The sequence below is a fragment of the Scylla paramamosain genome, chromosome 32 (genome assembly GCF_035594125.1).
Source record: "Scylla paramamosain isolate STU-SP2022 chromosome 32, ASM3559412v1, whole genome shotgun sequence".
Classification (NCBI taxonomy): Eukaryota; Metazoa; Arthropoda; class Malacostraca; order Decapoda; family Portunidae; genus Scylla; species Scylla paramamosain.
In genome coordinates this window covers 1,680,798-1,693,754 of record NC_087182.1, presented here as the reverse complement: position 1 = coordinate 1,693,754, position 12,957 = coordinate 1,680,798, and the positions used below count along the sequence as shown (strand labels likewise).

The following is a 12,957-nucleotide window of genomic DNA, read 5'->3' as shown; positions in this document are numbered from 1 at the left end:
GGGTTAGCAGGAGGAGCAGGAGGGAGGGGGAAGGTAGCAGGGTATCAGGGAGGGGACTTAAGGACCTGTGTGTGTGTGTGTGTGTGTTGATAATCTCTATTGTTGAAGCTTGAGAGGCAGCACTGGGGGAGCATGGGTGGCTGGGGTGAATTGTGCATTATTCCTGATAGCATTCATGAGCCGGACGAGCATGGGGAGGTGCGATGGATGACGTGGAGAAGGAGGAAAAGGAAGAGGAGGAGGAGGAGGAGGAAAAATAAGAATATCAAGAGAATAAGTTGGTAATGAGGAGCAGAGGATAAGAATGATGACGATAAAGAAGGTGGAAAAGAAGAAGGAAGAGGAAGAGAAGAAGGAGGAGGAGGAAGAGGAGGAAGAGGAGTTGTAGGAGAAGAAAGGAGAGTAACGGGATGTGGGAAGCGCATCAAGACCTTTTGAACATGAAGATCGATGAAGCCTGAAGCTGAAGAACTGAGGTGAGGAGAACAGGTCACGAGAGAGAGAGAGAGAGAGAGAGAGAGAGAGAGAGAGAGAGAGAGAGAGAGAGAGAGAGAGAGAGAGAGCACCCGTAACACCCACCACTCAAATCTCCATTGAAAGGTGTACAGTTCCAAGACACTAATTACTGGAGTCCCCGTGTTACAGCTCCCTCAGCACGACTGTTTTCAAACGCCACAGATGATCAGCCGGGTTCTCAATCATGTTTCCCCAGTAAATAATGTAGAAATCTTGCTCATCTGTCACTAGAACTATATATATATATATATATATAGAAAGAAAAAAAAACTTTGTTAAAAACCTTACTTCAACAAGAGCCTTTTGAATGTAGTGGATGTACGGCTCAGAAGTGTTTCAGAACATCGAGAACAGGAAGACAAGAACAAAACTCCAACGAGAGCACCTTTGCCCACTCAGCACAACACACACACACACACACACACACACACACACACACACACACATACATAGCCTCGCCCCTACAGCTCCTTCCCGCCATCTGACAACGCTAAACACGTCACCAGTTACTGATCTGACAGGGAGGGAGAAGATAAAAACAACACCAGCTTCCCACCAGCAGGAACAACGCGCCAGGTTGTGAGGGAACGTTGAAAACCAGCCCTTGCAAGCCACCTGTTCGCGTTTCAAGGTTTGGGCAAAGTTTTCTAGGGACTTTTGCCCGGGAGATAGATTGACTTCCTTATTGAGTTCCATAGTGAGTCAGGGAACCTTGAGGGAATGTTTGGGAATGGCAAGACTGATACTTGAGTGTTTAAGTGATTAGATAACGAGAGGATGGCTAAGAGGAGAGAAAGTAGAAATAAATTTTTGTAATCAGTTACAGGAGAGAAAGGGAAGATAAAGAGAAAGAGAGGTAGAGATGTGATATTTATCTTGTTACCGTTATCCCGTCTCTCTCTCTCTCTCTCTCTCTCTCTCTCTCTCTCTCTCTCTCTCTCTCTCTCTCTCTCTCTCTCTCTCTCTCTCTCTCTCTCTCTCTCTCTCTCTCTCTCTCTCTCTCTCTCTCTCTCTCTCTCTCTCTCTCTCTCTCTCTCTCTCTCTCTCTCTCTCTCTCTCTCTCTCTCTCTCTCTCTCTCTCTCTCTCTCTCTCTCTCTCTCTGAGTTAAAAAGTCGTAATGATCGTCTGAGAGAGAGAGAGAGAGAGAGAGAGAGAGAGAGAGAGAGAGAGAGAGAGAGAGAGAGAGAGAGAGAGAGAGAGAGAGAGAGAGAGCCATGAAGAGTGTAAATTAACCTGATAAGATAAACATTTGTAAAAGAAAAGGAGAAAAAAATTTAAAAGCACAACAAGAATTAATAAAAAGGCAAGAGAGAGAGAGAGAGAGAGAGAGAGAGAGAGAGAGAGAGAGAGAGAGAGAGAGAGAGAGACCACCACATCACCCCAACCCTTCTACCCCACCACCCTCACCACCCTCATCACCTATCACATCATGCACATCTCCAATAAAGACGCCGATCATACGAGATAAGACCGACACCTGAAACTCAGCCACGTTAATTGCTTGTTGATGTTATCGTCTCCACCAAAGAGACCTTGATAACGTGAAGGACGAGAGAGAGAGAGAGAGAGAGAGAGAGAGAGAGAGAGAGAGAGAGAGAGAGAGAGAGACAGAGAAGACGTGAGGAGAGGGAGATAAATAGACAGGAGGGAGGTGATGAGGTGAGTGTCTCTTGTCTGTGGGGAGGTTAAAAAATCGAGTTGTGAGTCGAGAAGGAATGTGATGAGATGCTGACGAAGGTGGAGGAGAAGGAGGAGAAGGAGGAGGAGAAGGGAAGGGGATGTGAAGAGGAATAGTTAGTACTAGTAGTAGTAGTAGTAGTAAGTAGTAGTAGTAGTAGTAGTAGTAGGAGGAGGAGGAGAAGGAGGAGGAGGAAGAGGAGGAGGAGGAGGAGGAGGAGGAGGAGGAGGAGGAGGAGAAGAGAAGGAGAGAGAGGGGAGTGTGAGAAGTAACAGTAAGGATAGGAGGAGGAGGAGGAGAAGGAGGAGGAAACAGGGTGTGTGAGGAGGAGAAGGAAGAGCTGGAGAAGGAGGATGAGGAGGAGACAGGAAAGCGGGAAAAATTAAAGGAAGAAAAGAAGAAAAAAGAGACAAACAAAACAAACAAACAAACAAACAAAACCAAGAAAAGAAGAAAAAGAAAGACAAGAAAATAACAAAAACAAGGACATAGAGGAGGAGGAGGAGGAGGAGGAGGAGGAGGAGGAGGAGGAGGAGGAGGAGGAGGAATAGGAGAAGGACAAAGGAGAAGACGAAAACGAAGAAGAGGTGGATTTCTAGATACCCGTTTTCTTTCACATTTCGCAGGTAACCCGTCCCTCTGTCACAAATGTTCCCTCCAATTCACAGGTATTTTCTCCCATACACAAGGGGACTTCTCTTCACTCCTTGGGTCTTTTCTCTCCTTTAAAAGACCTCTCCTCCTCCTCCTCCTCCTCTTCCTGCTCCTCCCCTTCTCCTCTAAAGCTTCCCGGCGTCATAAATCTCTCCACACACGCTCCGTCGCCGCCACATGAAGCCCCAAGGCCGCCACCGTTACTGTATTATGCCAAGAAACACGTAAGGGACACTGAAGAAGGCGCTGAAGGAGGTTAGGAAGAAAGGGAAGAGGCGTTAGAGACCTGGAGAAATGGGAATAAAAAGGTCATAGGAGGAGCAACTGAGAAGAAAAGAGAAGGGAGGAGGTGGAGAAAAGGAAGGATGGAGGGAGGAGAATGGAGGGGCTTTAGAACCGAAAGGGGTAGCCATGAACTGAGGCAAGGGAGGCAGAGGGTTATCCAGGGCTTTATATGGCATTGGAATGGATGAAGGGAGGGGGAGGTTGACGGGAGAGAAAAGGAAGCGGGAGGGAGAGAGGGAGAGGGGACACACACACACACACACACACACACACACACACACACTGGAAGGTTTACAGTGCGAGAGAGTGAACGAAGTGTAGGAGAATGTCGCGTCAGTGGACCTTTTTAGCTTACAGGCAATAAATGTAGCCGAAAAAGGACTTCTTCACACTTTCCAGCCTCTTTTATATGCAGGGGACCACTCCTGTAAAGCACTGGACGATGGGAACACAGGACAGGCTACGTACTAAGACGACATGTCTGTGTGTGTGTGTGTGTGTGTGTGTGTGTGTGTGTGTGTGCTCGCGGCTCGTACTCTCACCTTGCTTTCTCACCACGACTATTTTCCAAGGCCACAGAGATGACTGACCTGGTTCTCACAAGTGTTTCTCCTGCTAATAACGTAGAAATCATATTAATCTGCCACTAGACTCAGAAAAACACACTTAAAAGCTCGCAGCACTTCAACTAGAGCCTTTTGAAAGTAATGGAGGTGCGGACCTGACTGTGTAAAAGTGCACGGAAGAAGGACCTGGGACGCGGAGTAGGGTTAGATATGGTGTGTAGGGAGCGCTGGAATGCCTAGGCCGGGTGATTTTCGTGCATAGGGAAGGAGAAAGTGCTGCGGGGGAGGTGTAGGATAACTTAAAAATAGGTGAAGGAGCTCGAGGGTTAAAGAACGCGTTACATTTTACTGGAAAGGTGTAGGATGCGGTGGGAGGAAAAAAAGGAAGGAAAAAAAGGAGAATGTGCTAAGAAGGTATCGGGTTGGTGAGGAGGAGAGGGGAGGGAGGAGGACGTGTCAGGGCGTGTATGGGACAGACTTGTTAGGGCAGGGAGAGGAGGGAAGGTAAGGAGAGGCGGGACTGCTCTGTCATGAACGCTGCTGTGTAGAGTGGACTTCCCCCCCTCGCTCTGTTACCTGACGCCCACATCAGCCGCCCACACACACGCAAACACACACACACACACACACACACAGCACTTCACAAAAATGTTACGCTCATGACGGAATGCATGGCTGGGGAACAAACACATCATGGTGACGATGATGACGAAAGAGTTAACCAGTTTTAAATGTCCCGCGTATCGACATTCCTGTTTGTGTGCGAAGTAAACGCGTCAGTCTAACCTAACTTAACTAGAGGACATGAAAAGGCAGGTTAGCAGTGGTAATGAAGACAAACAGACATACACACATAAATAACTCCAAAGAAACCAAAACTTTTAAACGGAACTTGATAACTGAACTTACTTATAACACAAACACGAGCTAATAACAGCTTAAAGATATCAATATATTCACTGATCATACATCGATCCACAACAGGTAACTAGTTCAATTAACCAGGTAACGGTACACGAATCAGGTAACGAGCAAAGTAACACTCTAAACTTGTAATATCATCCACCACTCCCCCCCTCAAACACACACACACACACACACACACACACACACACACACATTCCTAGCGGTCAACTTAAAACATTCCAACAGTGTTCAGCTCATACATCAAACGGGAGCTATTCGAGACACTTGGTACCCGAACCACTTGGTCCTCAAAATGTTTTTAGACTCGAACTGGACTACAGGCTTCGTGGAGGCAGCATGTGAATCCGCACCCACTAATATGACGTTCACCAAACCATCCATCTACTTAACAACATCCACCCATCCACTTAACCACTCAACAACCCCCTCAATCCACTTACCTACCTACCCATCCAACCACCCACCAACTCGCATATCCGTCCTTCATCTACTAGTCCACTCAGTGAGAGAGAGAGAGAGAGAGAGAGAGAGAGAGAGAGAGAGAGAGAGAGAAGGTTAGGCTAAGTTAGGCTAGGTTAGATTAGGTTAGGCTACCCTAGAGAAGCACTTGGATGGGGAAGAGGGTATGGAAGGGGGACGTGGAGGGGGAGAGCAAGAAGGCGACCTAAGATACACGTCAGGAGCAGCTCTAGTCAATGACAGCTGCTATGAAAAAAGGATGACAGATGTTACTTTTGTTAGAAATATAGATAGGAAACTGCTTCACCAACTAGGGAGCCGTCTGTATATGGGATTGTTTATAAATATGACGAACCTGATGAGTGATTATAGTAAAGTAAGAGAGATTTATTAAGTGATATGTACAATTATTAATCTGCCACTAGAATCATAAAAGAAAAAAAAACACTTAAAAAATCGCATCACTTCAACTAAAGCCTATTGAAAGTAGTGGAGGTGCGGCGCAGAAGTGTTTTCGTGGAGTTAGTTTAATTTTTCATTTTTTTCAAGAGTTAATTGTTTTACTTCTAATAGCAGTGAATTACAAGTGAAGAAAGTGAGTTAGATTGAATTTCCCCACGTGTATTTTTAGTTTGGAATGAAAGAAGATATAAAAAGTACAGTAAATATTGAAACCACACGGAGGTTGTGAGAAGACTGTGTGTGTGTGTGTGTGTGTGTGTGTGTGTGGTTAATCAAGTTTCTATCATAATTTATGCACAATTTACTTGCCTTCCCTCCCTTCTTCCCTCCTCTCCTCCATCCCTCCTTTCCTCCATCCCTCCATCCCTCCCATTCGTCTACGGTATCAGAGAAAAAATGGAGGAGGAGGAAGAGGAGGAGGAGGAGGAAAACCAGCACTTTTTTGCATATTTTCTCATTTTCTATCATAACAAACAAACTAAAGTCACGCCACGGATTATATTAAGAGATCAACGCCCTTCACTCTCATCATCATTATCATCACCATCATCATCATTTTTTACGGTATTGCTACGTGCCTCCCAAATTACTAAGCGTGGGAGAGATATATGGGAAATGAAGGAGGGAAGGAGAGAGATAAACAGGGAGGGAGGCAAGGGTTCAGTGAAGGAGAGGAGAGAGAGAGAGAGGGAGGGAGGAGGAGAGAAAAGGGAGATGGGCTGAAAGGAATGGAGAGAGAGAGGGAGATGGAGAGGGATGAAGGGAGGGCCAGAGAGGAAAGGAGCGGAGAGAGAGAGAGAGAGAGAGAGAGAGAGAGAGAGAGAGAGAGAGAGAGAGAGAGAGAGAGAGAGAGAGAAAGGAAGAAGAGAAACAGGTAGAGAGAGGCAGAGAGGAATAGAGCGAGAAAGGAAAGAGAGATGGAGGGAGGGAAGAGGAGAGGGAAGGAAGGAAGGAAGGGCGGGACTAAGATGTCTAGACTACACTGTTATGGAGGTGACGTCATCATCATCATTACGTCATAATTACGTCAGCATTGCGTCATGTAGTAATTTTATCAGCGGGAGAAGTAGCGCTTTTCCGTGACCCTTGACGTTATATGATCTCGGTGTTTTGCTTCGGCTCAGAATAAGTATTGGTTTTATGCTTCATATTAATTTAATAGTGTCATTTTATGTTTATGTTCTTCCTCCTTCATATATTCTTTCCTCTTTCTTATTTCCCCACTTCACTTCTTTCTTTCTCCATTCTTGTCTCATATTCTTCTTTTTTTTCTTTTATTTCGTGTTTCATCTCTTCTTGGTGTTTCTTGGGATACGACACATTAAACTCTCGCTGTGGAAGAAGTAGCACCTTTTTTTTTATGACCTCAGAAGCTTCCTGACCTCAAGTGTTTAGCTCTATCTCAGATTCTGTTGTTGGTATCACGTCAGCACCACGTCATGTATCATTTTTTTCTTTTCGTATTTCTTTAGAGGAAGAGGTAGCGCTTTCCCGTGACCTAAAGTGGCACTGCATGATATCACTGCCTTGGGCCATAACTCAAATTCAGCATCAATTTTAAGCATCACATCATCGCTATCATCACGCCATGCATATTTTTTCCCTCCCTAGTGGAAGAGGTAGCGCATTTCCGTGACTTCTGGCTTTGCATGGCTTCACTTGTAACAATTTAACTCAAACTCAGCAAGAGTTTTAAGCATCCCATCATTAGCATCACTTAAGATAATCGTGGTGCGACAGCAAGGCGTTTCTAAATACGAACCATTAAGTTACCAATGACCACGGCTGTACAAACAAGAATAGGGACCCATTAAACTCTCCCTCGGGTATGCAACAATTCACAGCACTAAAAGCAATGCAAGGAATCTTCATAAACATCTACAAGAAAGATAAGGATAAAAAAAAGAACAGATTTTTTGCATTTTCTACCCAGTACGATGGTTGAAGATGGCTATGGAACAATAAAAAATGTCTCAGAGTGGCTAGTAATTAAAGAAAGATGGTTCGAATAGCAGTGAATGGATTAAATATTACTTCATACATCATTTTTTTTTTTTCAGTGGGAGAAGCAGCGCGTTTCGCCAACTTCTGCCTCTACATGACCTCACTCCTCATCACTTTAACACAATCAATTTCAACACGCCTTCCTGCATCACGTCACCAGGATCACGTCACCGCGCAGGGCCGCGACTCTCCCATGTCGTGTTTAAGTGAAAGTATTAACACCACTAACACGGGAAAGGACAGAGAGGCGGCGTGTCCTTGAGAACCTGACGGTTGATGAGACAATGCGGGGTTGGCTAACATTTTCTACAAGTTTGCCTGTTGTGGTAATTCGATGTTAGATATCCTTTCCAATTTTAGGATTATTATTTGTGTGTTTTTATTTCCGACTTATCCCTTCATTCCTTCTTCTTCTACAGCCTTTCCTATGCTTATATGAGAAACCGCTCAGATTTATTAACAAATTTGGCTGTTTTGGTAGGTCAGTGTTAGATACCTTTACGAATTCAAGGATTATTATTTGTGTTTTATTTTCGACTCGTTCATTCATGCAGAGAGAGAGAGAGAGAGAGAGAGAGAGAGAGAGAGAGAGAGAGAGAGAGAGAGAGAGAGAGAGCTACATCTTAACAAAAACACAACCAACAATAGACAACAACCATCCATTAAAACTACCTTCACGACCTTCCAGTTTTGTCCCTTGACCATAAATGACCCTTAAAGAGAGAGAGAGAGAGAGAGAGAGAGAGAGAGAGAGAGAGAGAGAGAGAGAGAGAGAGAGAGAGAGAGAGAGAGAGAGAGAGAGAACCATTTCCAAGTCTTTTACTCTGGTACTGAAATTTCTTTTACTCCATTATTTAATTTGTGGCATTTTTTCAACATTTGGAGTAAAAAAGGAGAGTAAAATGCGTGTCAAGTATGTAAAGGGTAAGGCAGTTTTGTAGTTTTACGGTGACATTTAAGGGTCTCTCTCTCTCTCTCTCTCTCTCTCTCTCTCTCTCTCTCTCTCTCGCTCTCTCTCTCTCTCTCTCTCTCTCTCTCACACCCAGACACGCTAAGATACAAGATGAATACTTAATCAAGCGAAAAAAAAAATCATAAAATATACCGAAAATAAATACGTGAATATATAAACAGATAAGTGAATTAATAAAATACAGCAAAACATGCTCAATAAACTCGCTGACTGCCTTGCCTCACTTTCTGCATTAATAAAAGTGCCCGATGCGAGTTTACAGTGGAATTCTGAAAGGCACCAAGGACAGCAAACCAAGTGATGGAGGACTTCAATTTTTTTTTTCAGTATTCTAGTGTAATTTTCCCTTCATTAAAATCGAGTACCGTTACGCAAACATAAAATAACAGATGTACTATGACAAACATTTTTTTTTTTTTTATGTAGGAGGGACACTGGCAATTGGTTTTTCTCGTCTCGTTTCTCCTGTTAATACCGTAGAAATCTACTTAATTTATCACTAGAACCATAGAATACCCTTAACTGAGAACCCGTGTAACTTCAACAAGAGCCTTCTGAAAGTAGTCGAGGTGTTGGTCGGAGGTGTTTCAGAATACGGTCCTAAGTTCGGTCACCATTTTCTGTTGCCTCCTCCAGCCACCACAGAGGACCCCACTCCCTGTGCTGGTGTCCGAGGCCTCCAGTTGTGACATGCAGAGGTAGGTGTGTGTGTGTGTGTGTGTGTGTGTGTGTGTGTGTGTGTGTACGATTCTGGCGACACAAGTACGTAAATCTTGAGCTCACTTTATGATAAGGAGGGAAGATGAGAGAGAGTGAGAGAGAGAGAGAGAGAGAGAGAGAGAGAGAGAGAGAGAGAGAGAGAGAGAGAGAGAGAGAGAGAGAGAGAGAGAGAGAGATGAAGGGAGGAGAGCAAAGTCAAACAGGACAAACAGACAGACAAACAAACAGAACAACAAAAAAGCCAGTCTCGCCTCCTACCACACACACACACACACACACACACAGACAAGATCACCTCTCCTCTTCCCTCAGGTAACGTAACACCACGTAACCTTCAGATCGCTTCCCTTCGTCAGCAGTCAGAGTGTCCTGCAATAACCAACCGCGCGGCCTGTGATGCTGGAGGAGGAGGAGGAGGAGGAGGGTAATAAAGAGACCTCAGGGCAAGTCATACGCAAAACTCGTGAACTAACTGCACTAAAACACAACATTACGGTTATGTCTCTAGCGTCGCATTTATATCTTCTTTTACGACCCTAAGACAAACAGAGAGAGAGAGAGAGAGAGAGAGAGAGAGAGAGAGAGAGAGAGAGAGAGAGAGAGAGAGAGAGTAGCAGTTAAGATCTAAAAGTACACAAAAACAAAAACAAAAAAAAAATAACATAACCAGTAAGAAAAAAAAAATAACGAAAAACCGTAAAACAAAATTCCTCAATTATTCCCCTGAAAAAAAAAGGAAAACTCAAAAAAAAAAAAAGTTTGCGATCGGGAAGTCTAGACGAGGACTGAAGGTTTCCGCTGCCTCGCGTGCTCGTAGGCTCACGATACAAGCGATAAACAGGTCGCGGCGAGCGGTCAAGGGGCAGATCTTAACGCGGCCTGATCACTGAGCGGCTGTGGCCAGGGAAGGAGGCGAGGGAGGGACGTGGCGCCGGGACCGTGTTCGCAGCGAGGCCTTCCTGAGAGTCACCGTGTTAGAGGGTCGAGGGAGGAAAAAAAGTTGAGATACAAGGAGGGAAAGCGACGAATAAGCGGAGTGGTCTTTGTGTGTGCCATCGCGGAGTCAACAATGAAAGCCTCTTTGTCAAAACGAATACATGTAATAGAGGCGAAGGCGAGGATTGGAGGCTGTGGGGCTGTGAGTAAGGCTGTGAACGCCCCGAGAGCACACAAGTCAGGCGTCCCACTGCCTAATCTGCCGGGGAATCTGACGTCAAACTTCCTCCCTCAGGCGAACACTGATGGCGGCGGAAGGGCGAGACGGGCCTGAACACACACACACACACACACACACACACATATGCCGCCATTGTCCGCCTCGTTCCTGTCTCAGCCTGAACCAGTATGAGGCTGACCAAAACGGGGACACACACACACACACACACACACACGGCTCCCCCCCCAACACAAGTACAACACAGACACCGTTCCTCATCAAGGTGTGTGGGCGTCTAATGGACAGTTAATGCAGTGTGTGGACATCGTGGTGAAGTCTGAAGGTGAATCTCGTGCACTGATGAAGCAACCTTGTGTCATCTATCTAGACCCAATATTAAGACTCCACCTTCCTTCTTTCCTGCCTCACGTGATAAGCACCCACCCACTATACCTTGTTGTATACTGACTGGCCTCCGTTTTCTATTTTCCTCCCTCACCTCGGCCTCTTTTTATTCACTTCCATGCCAGACTCACATAATTTAATCCACTGATGAGGGAAAATTTGACGAGTTACGACTAGAGTGACTGGTTCTATTTGCCTCCCACGTATTCCCTCTTGCTTCTCTTAGTGGCCTTGCAATATTTCCCGGTAAGGAGGATCTGAAGCCTTTAATTTGTGCAGTGGAGTTAATGCTCATGTAATCTCCTGGCAAGGCTGTAACGTGTAAGGTATAAATATAATGATAATTCTCTTACTTACGGATATACAGTCGGTTCGTGCAGGATTGTGTGTTATTTATGGTGTTTGTGGGAATTGAGATTAGAATGGAGGTTATATTATGAAGTTTGGTGTGTATTTTAGTGGTAAAGATAACAGCTACTACGACAACAACAGCAACAGCAACAATAACAGCGACAGCAACAACACACATGATAAATAAGCGGTTTTGTCTACCTATATATACTTACCAGAATAAAAGAGAGATGAAAGAGAGTGACGAAGAAGAGAAAAGAAGAAGAGAAGGAGGAGAAGAAAGAGTAGAAGGAGAAGGAGGAAAAAAGGAGAAAATTAGCAAAGTATCACGTTTATTCACATATCTTCATGTTAACTACAAAAATCTAAACACACACACACACATACACACACACACACACTCACCCTCCTTCACCCCACACACGCACACACAAACACACACTCTCTCTTACCTTCGAGGACACAAGCAGGGGGCGGCGTGGACCACTTCCCCCCCACGCACACCGCTATGGGCGTCCCCTGAAGGGCATATCCATCATTACACCTGAAGGAAGCCACCACGCCCCCGCGCCCCAAAGTAACCCGGCCGTTGGAGACAGCTGTAGGTGGGATGCATATGCTTACTGCCTCCGCGACTAGACACGTCACCACCACTGCAAGAGAGAGAGAGAGTAGTTAGAACATAAGAACATACGAAAATAAGGCATTTCCAAGAGAGAGAGAGAGAGAGAGAGTAGTTGGTTAGAATGTTAGTATCGCTTTTTATGTATATTTTTTGGACAAGGGGAATAAAAAAAGACAAAAATAAAAGAAATAAAGGATAGAAAGAAGGAAAGGATTTTTTTGGCGTCTATAGATGAATATGGGTTAGAAAAAATACAAAACATAAATTAGAAAATATAAAAAAAAGCACGAAGTATAGATAAAAAAAAATGTGCAAATATCTAAAAAAAAAAAACGAAATATGGAGAGAATATGGGTAAAAAAACATAGAGGATATAACTTAAAAGAAAAAAAACCGGGAACAATTACAGTACAAAACAGGTAAAAACGAACGAAATACTGCAAAGAAAAAAAAATTACGGAAACAAAAACACATATCAGAAAAGTTACAAATTAATCAGCTGGAGGACATGAAGGTGAGAGAATGTTACAAAACTGACTTATGAAGGGAGGAAATTACCACGTGTTCTTCCGCCTTGACTTGTAATTAATGCAGGCGAGAAGTTTCACTCTCGTATGTTTGTCTGCGGGAGATGCAAAACCTGTACTTGAATCTGCCTTAATGTTATGCTGCCCCGTGCTTGTCTTGCTCGTCCACGTCGCTTTATTCCCAGTGTTTTTGCTTTTTGCTTTTTGTTTTCGTGTTTTTTTTTTTCCTCTCTTCTTCGCCTCTAGTGACGCAAAGGTGAAATTCAGGTAATGATTAAGAGGAAAAATGTTTTTTATTTATCTTTGTTCTTTTTTTGTTCTGAACTAATGATAAATGTTTTTTTCTCTTTTTTTTCTCTAATTTTGATTGCTTTCCTTCTGAACTGATAATAAATGTGCTCCCTTCTCTTTTTTTTTCCTCTAATTTTGATTGTTTGCCTTCTGAACTGATAATAAATGTACTCTTTTCTCTTTTTTTCCTCTGATTTTGTCTGTTTTCTTTTTGAACTAATGATAATTGTATTCTTTTCTCTTTTTACCCCTCTAAACTTGACTATTTCCTTCTGAGCTAATTATAAATGTATTCTTTTCTCAGTTTTTCTTTCTACCTTGATTCGTTTCTTCAGTTCTTTTCCCCCTCCAATCTTG

General features: G+C 44.0%; 1 protein-coding gene across 7 annotated transcripts in view; it reads right to left on the bottom strand.

Annotated features, from left to right (window-relative positions):
* The window catches only part of LOC135089004 (fibrillin-2-like), a 50,602-nt gene extending 38,766 nt beyond the window's left edge, over positions 1-11,836 (bottom strand). For all 7 annotated transcript variants that reach the window (XM_063984118.1, XM_063984120.1, XM_063984123.1 and 4 more), the window contains exon 1: positions 11,610-11,836. The gene's annotated coding sequence lies outside the window, so the exon portion shown is untranslated. The remainder of the gene's footprint in view (positions 1-11,609) is intronic.
* Positions 11,837-12,957: the final 1,121 nt, after the last annotated feature.